The 23,717-nt window shown below is 35.6% G+C and overlaps 2 protein-coding genes across 2 annotated transcripts in view; one reads left to right on the top strand and one right to left on the bottom strand.

The window, feature by feature from the left end:
• LOC145678930 (uncharacterized) overlaps window positions 1-23,341 on the top strand; it is a 59,385-nt gene extending 36,044 nt beyond the window's left edge. The window contains exon 2 of the mRNA XM_081749537.1: window positions 23,216-23,341. The gene's annotated coding sequence lies outside the window, so the exon portion shown is untranslated. The remainder of the gene's footprint in view (window positions 1-23,215) is intronic.
• Window positions 1-23,717, bottom strand: part of qless (decaprenyl diphosphate synthase subunit 1 qless) — a 290,536-nt gene that overhangs the window by 164,305 nt on the left and 102,514 nt on the right. The window lies entirely within an intron of this gene.

Raw genomic sequence — 23,717 nt, forward strand, 5'->3', positions numbered from 1 at the left:
ATTAGATTCTCATTTTAAACACACACAACTGAAAAAATATAAAAGCACTCAACAGAACATTATACTAAATTTTTCGGAATGAACTCATTTTGCTCTTTTCTTCCAAGTCCAACAACAACACTAAATATATTACTTTCCTTAGCACTTGACTATTATTTGAACATTTAATGTAGACATTTTTCATGCTCATAATAAATAGACAAAACCGAAGAAAATACTCAACAGAATATTGAACTACTTGTTTCTTCGGTTTTTTTTTTTTTTTTTTTTTTTTTTTTTTTTTAAAGAAACAGTTTGTCTTTCTTCCTAGTTCGAATAGTGAATATATTTCACTTGGTTCCAATAAAACTGCGTATATCATTTCATTTAAAACTTAGCCATTATTTTAATTCAAAAAAAAAAAGTTACATACCATTTCCATTATAGTTTAGTACAATTCGAACACAATACTCTTGATCACACTAATATTCATAACTTGAGTGGTCTTGTAATTTGAGGGTGTAGTATATTTGAAATAGTTTCTTCGAACGTTCGAAGCTGAGCCGGTTTCTTGTGACGTTATGGACAAGGACCAATTTGAGAAAAAGTCTTTCAATTTGCGCTGAAGGTGCTAGGATGTTCAGTAACTTCATAGCAAATTCCGACAACTCCTTATGTTGCCAAGTAGCGAAATACCAGAATGTGCGTGGTGTTGTAATTCCCTTCTTCATAAGTTCTTCAAAATTTCCACATTTTCCCCGATATTGCTGGTAGCTAGGGCCGAGGTTTTCCAACAGAAACTCCTCTACTTGTTCGTGATGCTTTTCTCAGACATTGCAGAAAGTCGTCACAAATGGAGACAACGAAGGCTTACCACTGTTGTTATATTGCACAATAGTTTCTTCCATGGCTTCTCTGACATAAAACTTTTCTCGATTACAGAGGGTTTAAAACATGAAACATGATAAAATGGGTTTTGAACAGTCACGCATGCAAACCGTATTATACAATGCTACTTTACAAAGCCAATACAAAATTCCCAGTTTATGCTTACGGATTAAGTTTTGCAAAATCCAGCTAGATTCCATACAATTTTAGGAAGAATTTTTTTTAAAGCTCAGCGCGTAGAACGTTTTCTTTTAACTTGTAGACCTGTTTCTAATTATTTACGTACTTTACGTATTTTACGTAAATTACGCGTTTTTTACGCGTATTTTACACGTCACGTAGAAAACCTTTTTTTACGAGTAATTACCCAACCCTGGCTCTCACAGTATGTCACAGCTGTATTTTCCTTTAGGACGCTTAACTCTGAGAAAAGAAAAAAGCTTATTCATAATCCATTTTGTGGTTGGTGGTATAACCTAATAAGCTTTCGCAGTTACATTAAGATACATCAGAATATATTTGAGGACGATAATACAAAAGTCATTCGGTTAGAGCTTGACAAAGCAATTATCGTTGTGGTTACAGATATGAGAAAAAAAAAATAGTATTACAATATTCCGAATGTGGTTTTTATTGTGGCCATCAAGATTTGTTGATGGCTGTAACAACAGATTTAAGAGGATGCTTTCTATGACAAATTAAAAGTTGAGGTTTCGCAACACAATTTGAGGTTCTACTTTTACAGTTTTTAATTAACTTAATGTGTAGTTACAGAAAATTAAATTGACTCCATACATACATTTGTTGGTTTACGACGTAAGAAGCGGAAATAACTGTACAAAAAAAAAAAAAAAAAAGGATCTAAAACCATATGTAACGACTACAGAAGAATTTTCTAAAAATTCTCGTGATATTTTACACTTATTCAAATATAAACCCTTGTATGTAAGAAGAGGCACAGAGGCTTAGTAATAGAGCGAGGGATTCTGGTACAATCAGCGGCAAAAAACTTGCAACATGAGAATATAAGTTTATTGTGAAATGACGAAGTCTTTTGCTCCAAAATAAGTGTGCACGGGATGAGGCCGAAGTTTATCCTGGCGTGACTCGTTCCACTTAGACGTTATGTTCATTCCCTGTGCTGTTAGGCGTAGTTTCACAATAAACTTACAACCTCATGTTGCAGATTTTTTGCCGCGAATTGTACAAGGTATTCTGGTTCGATTACAGGCCACGTTAGTTTATGGTTGACAATATCGTATTCGTAGGTTTTCCTCCGTATTGTATAACATTTCCTCCGTATTGTCATTAAATCAGATTCTTTCAAATACACTGATTTTTAATAATCATCTGTTTCCTTTAGCCCACAGGTCTCCAAACTATGGCCCATTATAGTTTATTTTGATTAAATTATAAAAATTGACTAAGTAAATCATACACAATAATAAGGCAGATGTTTTTATACGACCAATTAAGGAACACAATAACTGATAGGCATAATGAAGTTTAATATTTTAACTGTAATTAAACACTGATATTTATCCTAAAAACTTACAAGTGATATACATAAGTGATTCATAGGCCTATAATGAAATTAAAGATTTTGATTGATGAGATTTATGTAGCTGTAACTTCCCATTGACAATTGTTTGCAGTTGTGGATTAAGTTCACTAGTAGAAATTATTAGCAGCGACTTCAAATGATCATCAGTTAACTTGAATCTGTAAATATCTTTCTGTATATTTCATTTTGGATCTTTTTCATACAGGTAAGTAGTTGCGAATGTAGAAAAAACGTCACGGGCAAATTTATGTAACTGATCAAACTATGAGAGTGGAAGACTTTTATAAAAAGTCTAGCAATGATGAATTCAAATATTTTTCTTTAAAAATATCGCTACACTGCAGATCAATCATTTCCATCTGAAGTTCTTTGGCAAGGGCTTCTATGTCAGCGTTAAGGCGGCAGACTACTAAATATTTTTGAAAAACTAACATTTTTTCTTTTGCCCATTTTTCGTAAGTGGAAAGAGGTAATAAAATGTAACTTACCACAATAATTGATAATGTTATTCTACACCCGTAAATACGAATTGGAAGAATTTTCGGTGTTGCCATCCATAAAAATTACAGTGACCAGAATTTGAATTGCTCAAAAATCTAGGTAAAGGCAGCGACTAGAAAAATGAGCTCAACGGTAATTGATGACTTATCATGTTGTCTATGTTCCTTGTTTACTACTTTTTAAATAATATTTCTATTTATTTTATAAAACTTACATAAATTATTACAAAAATAGAAACATTATTTAAAAACTAGTAAACAAGGAACAGACAGCATGATAAATCATCAATTACCGTTGAGTTCATTTTTCTAGTCGCTGCCTTTACCTAGATTTTTGAGTAATTCAAATTCTGCTCACACTGTAACTTTTATGGGTGAAATCTTGATGTCATTTTCAATTGCATCAACACCTTTAAAAGAAGACTCAAAATTTATTTTTAAAGCACTGAAAGCTTTAATTGCAAAATCTGTGGAGTCTCAGATTGCTGACGGAATATTTGGCATCTTTTAAAATGCATGAAAAATTTTTATTTCTTTTAACTGGGATTGAAATTAAACATTTTTTTGTCAGAAAGACTTAATGTAAGTGTATAAATCTGGCAGCAGCTCATTTTCTCCTTGTAATTTTCAATTTAGATTACTCATTCTGTATAAAAATGCAAACTTCTATAACCATTGATTGTTATGCAAATAACTAGAGGACGATTCTTTTCTTTCAAGAAAATTTCGATTATTATTCGAAGCTCAAAAATCAATTTAAAACTTTTTTGCAGCTAATTCAACATACTGCAGTATAATATGGTTAAGTTCTTTTCTCCAGTTTCTCAAATAAACTCTAGGAACTGACGATGATTGAGTGCATGCGATCTGATATAATTGAGGAGTTTGATGCAATAAGGGCGTAAGTCTGAAACATGCAGTTGGAGAAAACGATGTTGAAAATTTCAGTAGTGTATTTTTTTTTAGATAAAACAATATGCAGCAGCATTTTATTCCGATATTGAATTGAAATGTTACCGGGAAGCTAAACAAGCATAGCAAAGCCAAAAATGCGATTGATGCAAAAAGGGCGTAAACTCGCTTACGCCTTTATTACTTCAAACTCCTCAAATTAACAGCTGACATGACCGACTTGAAAACTTCTCATATAGCCAAGTATTTTCCGCACAAAGACCGTTGATGAACGACAGAATGAACGATTAGTGGTGAACCAGCGTAATTTTCTACGGCCGTTGATACGAGAGCAACGACACTTCATTTCTTCCATTGAATATTTGCTTTCTGAACACTATTCTATGAATGTCAAGAAGTCATACTATAAATTGGTAGATAAAGTGATTGTACGAACAAAACGAAGAGCATTTATCAACATTTTAAAGATACGCAAATCATTACACCATATATTCCAATAATATATATACAGGGTGCCCCAAAAGTAGGTATACACAACTGCACTGATCAAGTATAACATTCTAGTTTATGGATTTATTTGCTTCGACTGCTCCGAGCTTAAGTTAGAAGTACAAAAGACGTTAAGAACAAATAATAAAGAAACTAGGTCAACCTCTTTGATAACAATAAGAATACAGTGAGTTGATCAGTATGAGAATGTATACCTACTTTTGGGCCACCCTGTAGCTTTAATATTGTTATATCACATACTTCGTGCACCTCTCGTGACACGAAAGAATTTTGATAACTTCTCTTAACTTCTACAAGATATTAAGAAGAAAGTCAGAGCATACATTTATGTGCATAATTTTACGAAACAAGACGAAAAGAGAAAAGCTTTCCGAATATCGAAATGAGACCAAGGGCGCCGATCCTGAGAGGCCGAGGGGGGCCCGGGTCCCCCCAAAGCTAATGTGGGTTCCCCTCATTGTATTTGTGAATATACAATATTTGGCATAATTTGAGTACAAATTGTCTTACAATCCTCATATATGTCTTCTGCATCTGAATCCCCCCCCAAAAAAAAATTACAAAGAAATCAGCGCTCTTGAACGAGACGAGACAATTCAAGAAAGAGTTGAAGCCATGACTTCCATAATGACACAAGTCCAACTGAAGAGATATTGAGAAACTCAAAAACTGAATATTTGTTGGAAATGTGAACTTGGAGATCAGATTTTTTTCATAATTAGTGACATTTGTTATTCAGAAAAGTATAAAAAAAGACTGATTTCCAAGTTCACATTTCCAACAAATATTCCGTTTTTATTGAGTTTCTCAATCTCTCTACAGTTGGACTTGTGTCGTTATGGAAGTCACGGCTTCAATTCTTCGAGATTCGATACGAGAAGTCTCGTTCTATCTCGTCTCGTAGTTAACACTACTGATGAAGATAATGTATGACTGTAGGGTATGAAAACATGACCATACCAAGATGTGCATCAGAAACAAACGTATTAACCATTTGCCTATACAAAAGTTTTTTTTTAACTATTATTTTAGAATATCATATAAAAGAATTAGTCAAAACAACCCAAGTAAGCACGACATTAACAATAGTCAATGGAAGAAAATTCATAAATCTTCCGTCATTATCACGGTAAAATAGGCACAAACTATTATGTTTATAGCTTTTATTCCATTGTATTTCCTTTCCATGGAAGCCTAATCAATTAGTCTTAAAAAAAAAAAAGTATGTTGTAAAATGAATTACAAAAAAAAAAAAAAAAAGTCATCCAAAACACTTTCTCACTGTAAAATGGGAAAGTTAATCGTCGATAATAAACGCTTTAGTGTCAAAACGTTGCTTCCTATACAACACTTGAAATTCCTACAAGTTTTCACAAAGAATTGTTGTGTCAATACAAATAAATTATAGGGTACAAATACGAGTAGAATACCATTGATTTCCTCTGGCGTAGATCATCATTAGAAGTACTAAAACTTTTTATAAGCTCATTTTAATAAACGCAGTATTTAAAATTTTATTAGCTGTAACTTTTACAATTTTGGATACAAACAAATATCCAATGTAACTCATTCTATATCATCTGTACAAAAATATATAAATAAATAAATAAATAGAATTAAAATAAGCTTCTCACACCGAACACAGGACAAACTAAGATTTCATGTATCAACATTTTTTTTTTAATTTTCGATATTATTTTGTCAACATATTGGTGTTATTAAAAACAAGAAGAAAAAGTACAAAGGACAGTGTACACCACGTGAAGGAATTTGGTTTGCTATAGTATACACATGAAATTTGAAGTTTGAATTATTTGTATTTCCTCTCACTTCCATCTCTACTCAAAAAGCTTCCCTAACATGAATTAATATTTGAAAATAGAATATTTAAGTCTGTCGATTTGTAGAAATGAAACCTTTAGGTTTTACGTCCCACGATTACGCCGACTAGGATAAAGGAGACGACGATGATAAAAGAATGGTGGAATGAATAAAATGGGAGGAAACGGAATATCCCGAAAAAAAACGCACGCACACGGTGTTTGTCCACCACAAGCTTCACTTGGTGTGAGTTGGAACCGAAACAAGGACCCCATGCACCAGAGGTGAACGCTCTACCACTGAGCCACCGTGATCCTTTTCGATTTGTCGAATAGAAAGTCACTTAGATTCATTTTAGCATTGTAGTCCATGGACGAACTAGTATTTTGCATCCTGAGTATTACACTACCCCCTAATCTCAACAACATTGCGGGTTGTCTAACAAGCAAGGATACTATCCATAATTACTTCCATAGAAATAAATGATGAACCGATTTTTGGATCTATGTCTTCGGAAAATCAATAAGATCTTAAGAAAATCTACTTCTAATGTAATCTACTTCCTAAACTGCTTGTCGCTACTGCGGCTTTTGACTACGGCGATCAGTGCTGAAACCGGAAGTGGTTTATTTTTACCACTACCGGTTTGAATAAAGGGTTGACGGAAGATATGACACTTGTTGTTGGAACGCTAACGGACATACCCGTTCTATAAAATTTCCGATAGTTTGGACATCTAAAAATTAAATAATTTATTGTAGTGTACTGTGTCTCAAGAGTACAGGGTGTCTCGAAATTCCCCTGACAGGGTAACTCTTTATTATCAGAGTTACAACAAAATGTAAGAGAGGAAACCGTCTCCAAATATGATATTTTCAATCTAAAGTGAAGATTTTTTTTTTAATCGGACGAACCGTTTGGGCTGTACACTCTTTATGCCCCCAATGTTAAATGAAAATGCAACGTTGCCATTTACCTGGACCCACAACGTAAGTGAGTGAAATTCCCGCCTTTTACGCTAACGTGTCGATGGTCAGCCCCATTTCAAACATGAAGCCATTCACCACACTTACAAAATGTATCCACCTCCCGGCAAATGGCAACGGTACATTTTCATTTAACATTGAGCGCATAAAGAGTGTACAGCCCAAACGGCTCGTCCGATTTAAAAAATTCCTTCACTTTAGACTGAAAACGTCATATTTGGAGACTGTTTCCCCCTCCTACATTTTATTGTAAATCTGATAACATTGTAACTGATAATAACACAGTTACCCTATGTCATGGGACTTTTGAGACACCTTGTATTAGCTATTGGTCTGGATATTAAGAGCTAAATAAAAAGAGTTTGCAAGTGATGAAATACCTATCATTTTTCATGATCATAAGTGATGCAATATAGTAGAAAGATATGCACGAATGGTGAAGATGAACATATTCCAGATTAAAAAAAAAAAAAAAAAAAAAAGCGTGCATTGCACTGTATACATTATCACTTAATCATTACACTCCAATTTCGGAAATCCATGTTCCAGAGACTGAAACAACTTATTACACATATATAAATATTAGGTTACTTAAAATAATAATAATAATAATAATAATAATAATAATAGGGTCTAATAATAATAACAATGTGTACCAAACAATACAACAGCAACAACAACAGAAAAAACTCTTGATTTAAAAATGAAACGTTGACAATATACTTAGTTCCGACAAATTAGTATTTTTTTTTTTCGTTAGTGGAAAAGACAGTAAGATCTAGAACACAACTTTCACTATGTTGTAAGATTTTATTAATACCCACCACAAAAAAATTGAACTCAGAATGATAACTGGAATGTAAATGATATCCGTTAAGAGGTTCGTGAATAAGAAAATAATTGTCTCAACAACATTCAGGATTTGTGAAGGACGAGACGTTTTTATGTGTGCATGGGATGGAAATGTATATGCACTTTTTTTGAAGTAATTATTACTTCATAATAAGATGGTATACGATTAAGCAACTATGGTGAAACGTTGATTAAAACTTTGCAAGTAATCGAAGTTTTTGTGCTTCGTGTCCTTGTGCAACAATGAGGGCACCAAGGATAAAACCATCTAATAAGGTTGGTTCTTCCATTAATTACTAGTGTGGACTTTGTGGTGGACAAACACCGTGCTCATGGGTTTGCTCGGGGTTCTCCCGTTTCCTTCCACTTTCTTCATTCCACCATTTCATTCATTTCTTATTATTATCGTCTCCTTTAGCCTAACCGGCATAATCGTGGGACGTAAAACCTGGAAGATTTCATTTTTATTTTATTAATTACTAAAGGAGCTGGCAGGTGTATAGACCACGAAAGACCAACCCTCCCAGTATAGATCCGTAGCCACTACTTACACTATCCCATCCCCCGTAGGGCTGGATTACGGAACCAAGTCATCGATTTCGGCGTTGTAAGTATCTTTTAAGGAATATAACAAGAAAACGCGTAAAACTGAGTCGTGCTGAAAGGAACGCTAACTAGATAAAGTAAGTTCACCTTAGCCACAATAAGAATGCTTAGGTCTCTTCAGCTAGATTAAAGGCAGCTTCGTTGTTCTTAAGTACATTAAGAAGTCTTAGTTCTTAGGTAGACTAAGAAAGTTTAGTCTCCCCAGGTAGAGAAAGAAAGTAGTTTTTCCCAGGTAGAGAAAGAAAGTAGTACTCCCCAGGTAGAGAAAGAAGGTTTAGTTCTCTGCTACATTAAGAAGGTATAGCTACTCTCTGTTACGCTAAGATTTAGTTCTCCTCAGCTAGGCAAAGAAAGTTTAGTTTTGCTCAGCTAGAAAAAGAAAGTTTAGTTTTTCCCAGCTAGAGAAAGAAAATTTAGTTTTTCCCAGCTAGAGAAAGAAAATTTAGTTTTTCCCAGCTAGAGAAAGAAAGTTTAGTTTTTCCCAGCTAGAGAAAGAAAGTTTAGTTTTTCCCAGCTAGAGAAAGAAAATTTAGTTTTTCCCAGCTAGAGAAAGAAAGTTTAGTTTTTCCCAGCTAGAGAAAGAAAGTTTAGTTTTCCCAGCTAGAGAAAGAAAGTTTAGTTTTTCCCAGCTAGAGAAAGAAAGTTTAGTTTTTCCCAGCTAGAGAAAGTTTAGTTTTTCCCAGCTAGAGAAAGAAATTTTAGTTTTTCTCAGCTAGAGAAAGAAATTTTAGTTTTTCTCAGCTAGAGAAAGAAATTTTAGTTTTTCTCAGCTAGAGAAAGAAATTTTAGTTTTTCTCAGCTAGAGAAAGAAATTTTAGTTTTTCCCAGCTAGAGAAAGAAATTTTAGTTTTTCTCAGCTAGAGAAAGGAGGTTTAGTGATTTGGGATCTTACTGATTCAGGAACAAATCCGTGATCCAGTACAATACCGATCGTGACCTACTATTACCCCATCACAGATATGTGAATTCTCAAGTATAATGATAGAAGTCATTCAGGATTGAGGCGTTTTAGAGAGTTTCAGAAGGATGCCTAGGGATGCGCACGAGACGAAACGAGACAAAACTTTAGTGGAGATGAATTGATTTTGAGCTTAACGTCTCGTTGAGAAGCAAGGCTATATGAGACGTGGACCTACTGATTAACTTATCCAAACCACATGAACTCCCGCCAGGAATCGAACCCAGGTCTTTCACGCCAAAAGGCGCGTACGCTAACCGCTTAGCCACAAAGGAGCTCTGAGACAAAATTTTAGTGAAGACACAGCTCTTCCAATATAGAAATATACATTTTTCCGAGTTGAGACATCACTTTTACAGCACATTTTCGAGACGAGACAGCCTAAAATCTTGTCTCGTGTGCATCCCTAATTGTCCCCCGGCCAGATAAAGATCTTCCCTGTATAATTATTATCCTATTATGATAACGTTTAGTCCAGTACTTTTGACACACACATATATATACATCAAAAAGAAGAAAGTTGTAGAGAGGGAGAAAATATCGTACTTGGTCGAGTTACGTTACCAGTGCAGAACTATAGGTCCACAGTTCTGCGTGTTCATAAATTCTCGGGAGTTCCTACATGAGTCATCTGACTTAAGCAAGGTATCAGGCTACATGGGCCACGAATCTGCGCCAGCCACCGGCTCCATCCAACTTATTGGGCCCTATGCAGAGTCGTTTGTTGCGTCGTGCTAAAAATTCGACTAAATCGTGATGCCAACTTTCGTATTTTGCGACATTAGTGAAGGTATCCACGATTTATATCGAAGAAGGCCAGCCATGGTACTTCCTTGATTTCTTCTAGTGTGTTTGGACAACCCTACCGAAAAGTCGTGGCTCGCCTTCTTCGACATAAATCGTTGATAGGAATACCAATGTGTCACTTCAGTGGTAGAGTGTTTACTTCTGGTGCGGTGGGTTCAATCCCTGGTCAAGTAAGTTTGTGGTGGACAATATTCTATCCAGAAGATTTCTAGGGGTACTCCCGTTTCCTCCAACACTCTTATTCCACTAATTCTTCCATCATCATTCACTTGCTTTAATCATCGTCTCCATTAGCATAAAGGGCATGCTCTTGGGACGTTATACTGAAAGATTTAGCAATGTATCACAAAATATGCAAGTTAGCATCACGTGTTAGTCAAACTTTTAGTACGACAAAAAACGACTCAGCATAGGACTCAACGTGTTTATCATATCACTGATTATGTAACTTCTTCCTGTCCCATCTCTGTTACACACAATTAGAATCATTTTATCAGTGTACAGTGTTTCATAGTGCTGATAATGGTCTGTAGTCCTTTTAGTTACTTTAGTAATAATTCAATGAAAGAAGCCCTCCCCCCCCAAAAAAAAAAACGGTTTCTTATGTCTAAATGGTAATAGATTATTTTTAGTCCCGTTCCGCGACCTTCTCATTTCTTCCCAATTCTCAGAAAGGTTTATACGTCACATTGGTAGAAATGAATATGGCATATGCAAATTTGTTATTACCTTAAATGAAACTGAAAAGACAGTCTAAAATTGAATCTTTAGAGCAACGGGAACATTTCTTTTTGTCATGAATGCTAAATATACAATTCCCTCGACAGTACAAAAGAATAGAGCAACATTTTTAACCTTTCAAAGTATTTGTTCCAGTTTTGAAAAGGAAACAGTTTTTGTTCAGTTCTATGCACTATAAATAAATAAATAAATAAATAAACTTATGCTAGTGGCACGTTAGGGAAAGAAAAAGCCTCAGAACTAATTTTAAATATTTCAAAGTGCGTTTCGCTGAATGACTAACAGTCAAAATTGCAAAATTTTTCACATTTTTATTTTTAGTGTAAAATTTTGTTATTTTGTGGATATTTTTGGCACATACTTAGAAAGAAACCTGGAGCGATCTTCTGACAGTTGTTTTGCCAACAGAAAGAAAAAGCTAAGGTTAAGAATTACATCTCTTTTAATAACTGATTAAGAAATTTAAAGAAAAAGTAACTACAGAACAAGTAAATGAACAGAATGAACCAGGTTCCAAATGTCAAGGTCCCCCCCCCATTTCATCGTAGATATTTATTTCTGAAAATTAGGGAAAGCATGAGAATTATTTTCCGATCATTTTATTTCTACTAATGACATTCTAATTTCCAAATTCGAGACAACTTTTTCTTGAGGGGGCATTTAAGATTTAGATTTCTGGGCTTTCGGCATCTAAGGCCATTTAGCCCTTCACGTTTTGAGGGATGGCGTCCCTCGGCGAGCACACATTCCGGAGAAAGGGAAGGAAGGAAGCTGCCTGGGACCTATAAGTTAAGTACCACCCCGGCATTTGCCTGGTATAAATAAGGAAAACCCAGGAAAATCACATTCAGGGTGGCTGGCCTGAAAAAGCATTTTACACTTTTTCGACCGAGTGACCCCACCGGGAATCGAACTCGGGACCGCTCGTACCGAAAGCGAGAGCGTTAGCGACTACGCTACGCGGAGCCACTTCTTGAGGGGGGAGTACCTGGTGTGTACCTTACTTGTTTTGCATAATCTATAAACCAGTGGTACTCAAACGAAATCTTACAGAATTTAAAAATAATGAAGAATTTAATAATAATTAGTTAAAATCGAGAGAGACTGTACCAGTCAACACCTCCAGCGGTAGCAATAACGCTCAGTGCTATATAGTAGAGTCATTATAAAAACTAATTGGTTTCGCTGTTATAATAGATATTTAAAAAAAAAAGGTTGAGAACCATTTCTCTAAACAACTCCCCGCTACTAACATGATAACTGTCACTATGGCTTAATATATATGCATTTTTTTTTTTGTTTAATTATTCAAAATATTATCTTAGCCATATTAATTCATTTTCAACAAATAAGGAAATTCATCAATATTTAAAATTAAAAAACTAGAGTGTTTCATTATTAAACTATAGCGACTATAGCAGAGTTCCAAACAATGTAAATTCCAAATTGAAACCAAAAGTAGCGTAACTTCTGGTTGCAATAAAAGGATGAGGTCAGAGATGGAACATATTGATATCACAAAATTGTTTGTTGCCTTCTATTACCGTTCCTACTCTATGAAACAAAGTAGAAAGGAATTTCTACCACTTCCGGTTTTAGTACACATATATGAGTGAACTTGCAAGCTATTCTTGGGTCTCCGAATCGACTTCGAAAAACCAATTCCCTTCGATGTAGTCTAGTTTTTGCTTTACGTTAATTATAAGTTAAAACCGAGAATAGGTTATTTCTAGCGCTTACAGTTTAAATAGAGAGTTATCGAAAACGTAGAAGCTCTTGGAATGGTGGATAAAATTTATCCGATAAATTCCAAAAATCTCCATCTCACTATCTCTTACGTCTTTGTTATGATACCCTTCCACAAAGAGGCGGACTGACACAGCCGTTCCATACGATTTCCTATACTTATGTACAATGGCGGATCCAAGATATGATCAAGGGAGGGGCGAAACAATAATTTGCCGTTTTATCCAGTGTAAAGCAGAATTGAAGCCCATTTTATCCAGTGTGAACCTGAGCGTCAAGGGGGGGCTATAGCCCCTTAGTCCCCCCTTGGATCCGCACTTGCTTATGTATATCCTAGACTGGAAGTCTAAAAATTAAAGAAATGTTAAAAGTCAGGTAATTTTGATCCATCTACAGAGACAACACTTTACCTTTTATTTTTAGGATTAAACTAATATTCTAGGATTCTTGACTAAAAACAATAATACACAAATGAATACACATAAATTCTAGGTTGCCTCCACTAACGGATCATATGTATACATTTAAGACACCTTCAAAGAAAGCAAAATAAGCAAATGATTCTCCCTTTTCTTTTTTCCCTTTAAATCCACGCGACCTGGCAGAAGTCTTTGATGCATTACATGAGAAAAAAATACGTATTCTTAACGGTCCTTTGTTTTCAAATCTCTGGTAATTTGTGTGCACACTGTACTAATTAGCAGCTTAAAACTCTTCCCGATAATTGCTAAGTTCAAAAGGTTTAAAATAAGAGCAAATTGTAAACATGGTTACTTGTGTCATTGTGTTACTGTAAACAAAAACATTCCTTTTTAATTCCAGCTTCACAGTAATGCCTGTAATGAAGAAAACATACACATCAATGTTTTTAAACGAAGCACGTAGATGTATTAAAGTCTTCATTTTATATTTTGTACATGTTATATTATAATGCATTGAAAGTTGATTGACTAACCAATCCATTTAAATGTCTTGACGAGGTTTTAATTGACATGGATTTATTCAAAAGTGCCTTTTTTAAACACTAAATAACATTGTTATTTAACCCTCTGCGTACCACATTTCCCGGTAAAGGGTTCTTGTTCACTATAATATCTTGAAGTTAAATGCAAGTTTTATTTCAGAATCACGGAAAATCTTTGGGTTTAACGTCCTACGCTTATGCCCTTTAGGCTAAGAGAGATGATAATTAAAGCAAGTGATGGAAGAATTAATGGAATGAGAAAGGCGGAGAAAACGGAAGTACCCCAAAAAAAAAACCATGGGCACGATGTTGTTCACCACAAACCTACTTAGCCGGGGATTGAACCAAGGACTCCACGCACGAGAGGTAAGCGCTCTGCCACTGAACCACCGTACCCTTTATTCAGATTCATGGAATCCCGGCTATTATTTAAGAAATTATTTCTATTAGGACATAATAGAAGGTATGGTCGAAGAGAAAAGATGGAAAGACTTGGCAAATAAATGGAACGACAGCAAGACACTCTTAGACAAAACGAAGAGTTGAGTAGTATCTTGATAATGACGATTTAGTTCACTAAAAACAGTCATTTCCAACTGATGGTTTATGACATCACAGATTCCAGCTCCCGTTTTCAATGAAATGCATGGAGAGAACAAGGCGCAGAGACACTAAACAAGACATTGATGAAGATACTGATGTTTGGCAGGGGAACATCTATGGCGGAAACTATACTTCAACAGGTATCGCATTCGCAAATCCATAGCTACTCCTATACTGCCAATACTTATTTCTATCCCATTATCTTACCCCCTCCCCCATTTCCCTACTTCGTTTGCTCTAACTGGTCTCTCTGTCACTTCTCTGATTATAAATGCGTACTTCCACGTCTTACGTTACCAGTTGAAAAAGACTGACATACAAATCTGAAGTAGCTCCCTAGTGGCTAAGCGGTTAACGTACGCGCCATGGGCGTAGGAGACCCGGGTTCGATTTTTGGCGGAACTCATGTGGTTCCGATTCCACGTTAAACTGTAGATCCACGTCTCATATAGCCTTCTGTTGAAAAGGACAATAAACCAAAATCAAATGATATGAAATCTCAAAATGTTAATCTGGTGGACAAACACCGTGCTCGTGGGTTTTCTCGGGGTTCTCCCGTTTCCTCCCACTTTCTTCATTCCACCATTTTCAATCATCTCTCATTATCACCGTCTCCTTTAGCCTAACCGGCATAACCGTGGGACGTAAAACTCAAAGATTTCATTTCATTTTCAAAATGTTAATCTTTAATTTTACCCAGTTCAATCGTGTAAATCAAAACTAAAAGACATATTTCACTCATAAAACTGTATCATATGATGCACATTAGTGCAAGTCTCCGTTGGTTGGACTTTAGCGCACTGCAGTACAGAGGCTACATGAGACGGGACTTATAATTTGTACAGGCATACCTGCTTAGTTTTGTATCCGATAGAAGTACTCGCATCATAAATTGAATCCGTACATAAAGCATGTACTTCAGCTACTACCCCACGAAGGGGTACATCAGGTCTTCGTCGGTTGATTGATTGATTTGGAGTTTAGTGTCTGGTTCAGCACCGAGACTATATGAGACGTGGACCTACAGCTTAACGAGGAGTCCGAACTATATGAGCTCCCACCAGAATCAAACCCAGATCTCCCGCACCACAGGCGTGTATGCTAACTATATAGCCACAAGGGAGCTCATCAAGTCTCCGTATAAGGATATTTTATACTAAGTGTGAAAGAAAGAGAAGTATAATCGGAGGAAAGGATGAAATATTGGGAATATTGAATACCTCGCCATATTTTAAGAAGTCACATTATTTGTATATGGGAAATGAATTAACAAGAATCTTTATGGTTTGATTTTATTCACTTATTCTTCAAATCTAGTTAAATGCTCTTGTGTTTTCAAACTTAATTTCCAATATAAGGGCTGTGCTATAAAGAACATAACTCTTGAAATTCCCGCCATTCTGTTCTAGTAAGTTGGCACCACTAAACGCTACACGATCTTCATCTGTTGGCTGTGGTTTATAGTCATGGAGCACCGAATACCGCATGATCGTCATCTGTTTTCTGTACGGGTAGAGTGCGTTTGTTTTGTATTGGAACGATTCCCGCCTAAAGAATGGATCTGTCTGCAATGCGTTCTTGCCACTCCACAGTTTAAGTTGTGAGTTACAATACGCTAGGAAACAGCAAAACACCACACTGCTCACAAATCACTGCAACACACTTGTTCGCGTGTGGCAACTAAGCACTTCAACTACCCGCCAAATAAAAACGATCTCATTTGATCGGCTGGCTGGCAATTAACGTCACCTACACGTCACCTACACACCTAACGTCTATTGGATTAAAACATTCACGTGAGTGATAGCAGAAAATTTTAAAAGCCAACCAAATGCACTGGCGGGAAGTGTGCCAAGATAAAATAAACGTTCTCTAGAAGTGGAGTGCTCCATGACGGAACAGTGTGTTGTCATAGTTCCATTCCTACTAGGGATGGGCAAAACTGGTTTCTATAAAAACCGAAAACCGGTTTCTATAAAAACCGAAACCCGAAAACCGACATTTCGGTTTTCTCCAAAACCGGTTCGGTGTTCACCGAAACTGGTTTCGGTGAAAAATTTTCGAAAACACACAACTATTTCTGTGGAAATGGATTCGGTTTCCGGAGAACAACGAAACACCATTCTGGTCAGAAATAGAACAAATTAAAAAAAAAACGGAATCGATTTTGAAGAAAACCGAAATCAGATCAGGTGAAAAACCGAAAAACCGGTTTTTGTGCCCACCACTAATTCCTACCCGTACAGAAAGCAGATGGCTATCATTGCGCTATTCGGCGCTGCGTTACTACTAACTACAAAGGAAACAGAAGAAAATCGTGTAACGTTCAATGATGCCAATTTACTACAACAGAAATGACGAGTATTTCAAAAATTGAGTTCTTTACGGGACACACTACTTAAGACATAGCTTCTTAGTTTTTACTTTGTTTTTTTTTTTTCTTACAGATAAAATAGTTTTTAATATTATGTATATTATAATGTAATTTCCTGTTTGAATTAAAAGATAAAAACAATAAAAAAGCTATTAAAATTATTCAAAAGATATAAACATGTTGTACAATAAGTTAACAACTCCTATTACACTGTTTATAATAATTGAAAAGCATGTACCAACCATTACATGAAGACAAGCGTAATTCTTGGTACTCGTTTTTGAGAATCAAAAACGCGGTCAATTAATATTTATGGTCATGTATTTGCCTCAAACCAACATATTTCCTGTCGTCATAAAAGAAAAACTAATCAACCGTGAGCAATATTTCTTGCTCTTTTTTTTCTTCTTTATAGCAAGTTAACATAACAAAATATTGTGTAATGATTGTTTTCTTTTGGCTTATTGCTTTAAATGTCCATTTCGATTTTGTGGGCACGTGTAGTGCAATCGCTAAGCTCTCGTCTTTGGTGCAAGCGGTCCCGATTCAATTCTCGGTGGGGACACTCGGTCGAAAAAGTATAATAAAAGTTGTTTTTTTCAGGCCATCCACTTTGAGTAAGTCTTTTCTGGGTTTTCCTCATTCACACCAGGCAAATGCCAAGATGGTACCTAGCATACGGGTCCCACGCCGCTTCCTTCTTTCCTTTTCCTCAGAGTGTGTGATCTCTGAGGGACGACATCCCTCATACATGACGGGCTAATGTGACCATAAATGCTGAAATTCCAGAAATCTAATTCCTAATACATACACATACATACATACATACATACAGAGAGAGAGAAAGAGAGAGAGAGAGAAAGAGAGAGAGAGAGAGAAAGAAAGAGAGAGAGAGAGAGAAAGAAAGAGAGAGAGAGAGAAAGAAAGAGAGAGAGAGAGAAAGAAAGAAAGAGAGAGAGAGAGAGAAAGAAAGAGAGAGAGAGAGAAAGAAAGAGAGAGAGAGAGAAAGAAAGAGAGAGAGAGAGAAAGAAAGAGAGAGAGAAAGAAAGAAGAGAAAGAAAGAAAGAAAGAGAGAAAGAAAGAAAGAGAGAGAGAGAAAGAAAGAAAGAGAGAAAGAAAGAGAGAAAGAAAGAAAGAAAGAGAGAAAGAAAGAAAGAAAGAGAGAAAGAAAGAAAGAGAGAGAGAAAGAAAGAAAGAAAGAGAGAGAGAAAGAAAGAAAGAGAGAGAGAAAGAAAGAAAGAAAGAGGGAAAGAAAGAGGGAAAGAAAGAGAGAGAGAAAGAGAGAAAGAAAGAGAGAAAGAAAGAAATAAAGAAATAAAGAAATAAAGAAAGAAAGAAAGAAAGAAAGAAAGAAAGAAAGAAAGAAAGAAAGAAAGAAAGAAAGAAAGAAATTTCTAGTTCTACATTCTATCGTTATGCCCGTTGGGCTAAACGATACGGTGATTAATACAAACTGAATAATTCTAAAGAGTAGAATGAGAATGTGACAGGAAGCGGAAACTCCAACAAAACCCACGGATACGATCTTATCCACTACAAACTCACATGGCCTGAGATCAAACCAGGAACCTCTACCAGACAGAGGTATCTGATATATCACTGAGCTACCGTTACCCCCTCCCCCCGCCCGTTCCTCACACTTTCAATCCATATTCATCAGTAGGCGTAAGTCACGCTCAATTATTTATGGCTTCACAGTCCATGCCAGATCTATCTTTCAAGATTTAAATCATGTGATCAGTCTAATATTTATGAATGACAATAATGATGATGTCCTTGGTATTTAGACCCTATTAGACGCTAAAATAAGAGGACAACGCCTCCAACAGAACAGTGACGAATGTCCACGATGAATTAGAAAAAAAATCTTTTATTGTAAGACTTCATATATCATTCAATGAATGTCTTACGTAGCAGACACAAAGAGTTGGTTCTAGATTCTTTTACATTTGCATGTCACGTACTGTACCTCCATTCTTTGGACTGCGCAACGCGCGGGAAGAAGCTTCTTTCCTAATCATTGTACACCTGATCCGCACTACGCAAAAGTGCGTGGGAATGTCTTATCACTCACTCTCGGATGCTAAACACACACAGACACTCTTTAATACTCCGACATACAATTCTAATTCTTATATCATACTTACGGACCATAAAAAAGGTGTTGACCCAATCCTCATATACAATCACAGACTGTTAATTTGTATACGCAGTCACTTAATGAGAAACAAATAAGAGTTTTATATTTGACGAAACCTGTGTTACGCGGAAACTGAAAACCCTTCTGAGTTTGAATAAAAGAAGCTAATTGTTTCCCCAAAGTCTTCGGTTTGTTTGCAAATTTCCTTCACACTAGCGACATCTTTTGGCATCAGGTAGGAAGGAGTGCAGCTAGCGATAACTATTAGCCTGACTATAAACTATTAGGTATTAGTGAACTTTATTATAGACTGAGACGTCTTGTGTATATAAGGATGTATATATTTTTGCCTGGATGTTTATGCAACCAAAAACTTTTAAATGTTTTGCAGTTTGCATATCAGCATTACTTACAGATTGAAACTAAAATCTTTCGGTTTGATATCCCACAACTATGCATCTGAGGCTAAAGAAGACGGATGATGAAGGCAAGTGAATGATGGAAGAATCGGTAGAATGAGAGTGTGGGAGGAAAGGGAAGTACCGAGAAAAATCAACGGACAAGATGTTGTCCACCACAAGGTTACTTGAACGGGGATCGAACCAAGGACCCCACGCACCAGAGGCAATCGCTTTACCACCGAGCCACGGTACCCCTACTTACAAACTGAAATGTAGGAGTATTTGTACTATAAATAATATTATTGCATTCCACAATGGGGTATGTTTAGTGGCCAATGGGGTAATGGGGCTATGGGGTCAAATCCAAATTTGGTCCCAATCGTCATGAAGGATTGCAGGGCGTGTGTTAAAAATATGTTCAAAATGATCGATATTAGTGTCGAATTTATAGTTTCCGTAATAGCTAAGCTGATTGGTGACAGCCCCAATGATATTTAAGTCCAAGTTTAGGCAAGAAGAGACATAGCAGCAGTCCAGGAACTGGCAGCGGCAACGTCAAAGGTGTTCCTCTTCATTATTTATTTACTTATACCGAAAGGGCAACGCCAAAGGCGTTACTTATTTCAATCATTTCTTTACTATTGAATATGATATATTGCATAAACCTTATCCTTCCCGTGCGAAGAACGGGTAGGCTTATTTCAATTACATTTATAGTTGTTAATAAAACGGTTCTTTCACAAGATACTGTATAAACTAGGGATGGCCAAAATTTTCTGAAATTCGGAAATGTATTTTCCGGAATCGAAAATTTCATTTCACGGATTTCGGAAAAATCCAGATTTTTCCGAAATCCGGGATTTTTCTGAATTCCGGAATTTTCACGAAGTTTGGAATTTTCTAAATTCCAGGTTTTTCCGAATTCCGGAGTTTTTCCGATTTTACTTTCCGGATTCCCAAAAGTAAAAATTCTGAAATTGACCATTCCTAGTATAAACTTTTTTTAAAATAAAATGTTTTTAAGTAAATAAATTATTGATTTTATTTTTGTCAACAACACTACAATTGTTACATTATTTCTGGTTGTTGTTGAACTGCCGAACTATATTGAAGCAAATAGTGTCCTTGGCATTTTTTTCTCATTCTCTCTCCTTCTCTCTGTCTCTCCTTCGTGAAACAACTGTTCCACGTATGTCGAAAGTTTTTAGACAATATCCTTTTACTCTCGTATTTACAAATGCACTTTTATGACACACCTCTCTTCTAAGAACAAATGACACTTCTCGTAGAAGTGCTGTGTCAAATGCAAAACTACTATACATGGCAGAGCAAATACAACACTTTCTTTCGAAATAGTGAATATATATATATATATATATACACATTACCACAACAACACTCAGAGATGATTTATTTAAAAGCCAAAAGAATTTACGACACATGGTAAAACTGCAAATGCAAATTCATATACGCAATCTTTTCGTTTTCAGGGCACAAACAAATAAAAATTACTCAGTTAAGGAATTAAACGTTCCTTTTGAGCACGACTAGAGTTGTGCGATGTTGGATATTAGCAAGAAAGGCAAAAAAAAAAAAAAAAAAAAAAAAAAGTTTAAAAGAAAAGGTCTTTTGTTTAAACCAGATTTCTTGTTGTTGAAACCTATTTTCTTCAAATAAATTGCTTTATTTGTCTAGTTCCATGTATCATATAGATTCGCTGCTGAACGGGAAGCTAAACTCAAAATGAACTGAAAATTAAAAACAAAAAATGTGGATAGAAATAAGATTGTTTGGTCTTAACGTCCTCAGTAACCGCGAGGTTATGAAGGACGGAGTTTGCACCCGAGAAAAATCATCCTTTACTCGTCCCCCTTTGATTAGAAATGTGACGAATCTACCGACTCATCGACAGAAGACAAGGTGATTTAACTAGGGGGGAGGGCAAGCGGGACTTGTATCCCGGGCGCCGGATTGCGAGGACGCAAAATTGGGCAAATATTTGGGGAAGCGTTCTGGTTTGGCTGGTCAGGGGGCGATACGGCGAGTTCTTGCTCCGGGCGATGACGACGCGTAGTTTCGTCGCTGGAAGACACCTGATAAAAATACGTTGTACTGATCTTGGATATTTATGAATGTTATAACAGTCACTACAGAACGAAAAGAAAGACGCTGGAAATGTGAAATCACTGCACACAGTAATCAACATTAATAATAATAATTTAAAAAAGGACAACTTCAAAAGACTACAGAGTATAGCTCTAATTCACTCCAAGTTAGTTCATTGAGTCAGAAATACAGTCTTATTTGAATCTACATCAGAGTTTCTCAATCTGGGGGTCGGGTAGTTAAGGGGAAGATGAATGAACTGACCAAATTAGGTTTTAATCCATTCGCTTTTAGGGAAGTTGCTGTACCCAAGAAATTGATTCTACTATAGAAATAGATGGATATCGTGCGATCTACATAATAGGTATATTAAAAATCCCACACAAGCTTATTATAAACCAGATATTGTAAGGAGATCGCTGGCAAGAGGATGTAATAAAATGGGGCCGCGATAGGAATTAGGTTGAGAACCACTGATCTACATATAGATATATAAAAAATAGAACTGAATATAAATAACAATCATTTGAGTTCACCCTGGCTCTGAATTCCCATGATTCAGTATCATATCCATCTGCACAAGTACTTTTGATTTCAATAGATCATTTACGTTCAAGTTTCCTTGGTTTATAATGTATGGAAAAAATATCTTGTACGGAATTTCGGAACGTTTTATCAATACTAAACATTGTTAGAGAAAAACAATATTTAGACTGTTGCTTTAATTGCAATTGCATAGTAACAAACTATAAATATAATAATAAATATTCATAAACATATGTATAAACAAAACTTTCTTTCGTAAGTGCAATCCCACGATTATGCACATTCTTTGAATAATGAATGGGAAATTTATGTGGAAACATAAAAGTTCACACAATTTGCGGTATTTTTTCTTTTAAATTTATTTTTTTATTTTTATTTATTTATTTTATTTTATTTTATTGTTTAAACCAATAAGTGTTTATGAAAGAAAAAAATAACACTTCGTTTAAACTAGCCAACCCTGTATACTGGTCCCGCCCTTCTTCATCACGACACCATCCGTGTGTCCCACAAGGTCGATCAATCAACGTGGTGCAACGTCCCAACAATGAAGGATGGAAAAACATGACATTATAGGTCTATAAGACCGCCACGCAAACTCGAAGGCTTGTGAAATTATTATTATTATTATTATTATTATTATTATTATTATTATTATTATTATTATTATTATTATTATTATTATTATTATTATTATTATTATTATTATTTTAATAGTCTGCTGTACGGATAGTGTGTCCAAGAACTTCAACTGAGAGAAGTAATCCCAACGATACGACGAATGCGACAATAAAAATACAAAATTAAAATTTAGAACTGGTAATATGTGTGAATTACTATGGACTATTACTTTGAAAACAAATTACAAATTGCTGTATACAGTAAATAATCAATTCTCTAAATATATGGTAAGTATAATTATTATTGTGACTTAACTGAAACATGTGAGATACAAGGAATTAGTCCCAGAAGCGACAGGAACTGTTATCTGTCCTATGAGCGACTGATTCATTTACATTGAGATGGTAGAAGATGATATGATTCCATCTCGCAAAATATGTTTGCCTCTGGCGTTATTAGCGCCCGAACAACTTTGGTATGAAAGATGTACGTGCCAGTGATACTGTTCCTGAAATATTTTTTTCATCTACTGTGAGTGCAAATAAAACTTATTTTAATATTAATCATATCTTGATTTGTATCTTTTACAGGTTATTGTGATATGTCCGGTTTCTTCCTAGGATAGTCAAATGTAAATATTTCCTCAGATAAATTTATTCTTACAGGATGAAAAAGTAATTATCTCTCAGGTAAATTTAAGGTAAGTATGTAATTAGAAGCAGAATAGAGATAGATTAGGTGTAGACTATGTCGATATTAATATCCTGAGTTGAAGCTGAATGCAGCCTTAGAGTGTTAATTGAAGTACGTAGACTGATCAATAAAAGACAGATCATCAGTGTTTATGAGTTGAATACAACAGCAAGGCACAGAAAACGAAACACATCGGTATAGTGGGAGAAGTGACGAATAGATCGAGCAAGTTTGAAGGCCATGACGTCAAGAATGTGACCTTGGCAGCCGTTCAAGCACATGTAGTTTCAGTTTCGCATAAGACAACATGAAAGTGACATGCGAAGAACAGTGCAGAAATTCTATTGGCTATCTAGCAAAGGTTAACGTTTCGTATATATCCCATCCTCCATATAGCCC

Source organism: Thermobia domestica, chromosome 2 (assembly GCF_964235325.1).
Source record: "Thermobia domestica chromosome 2, izTheDome1.hap1.1, whole genome shotgun sequence".
Classification (NCBI taxonomy): Eukaryota; Metazoa; Arthropoda; class Insecta; order Zygentoma; family Lepismatidae; genus Thermobia; species Thermobia domestica.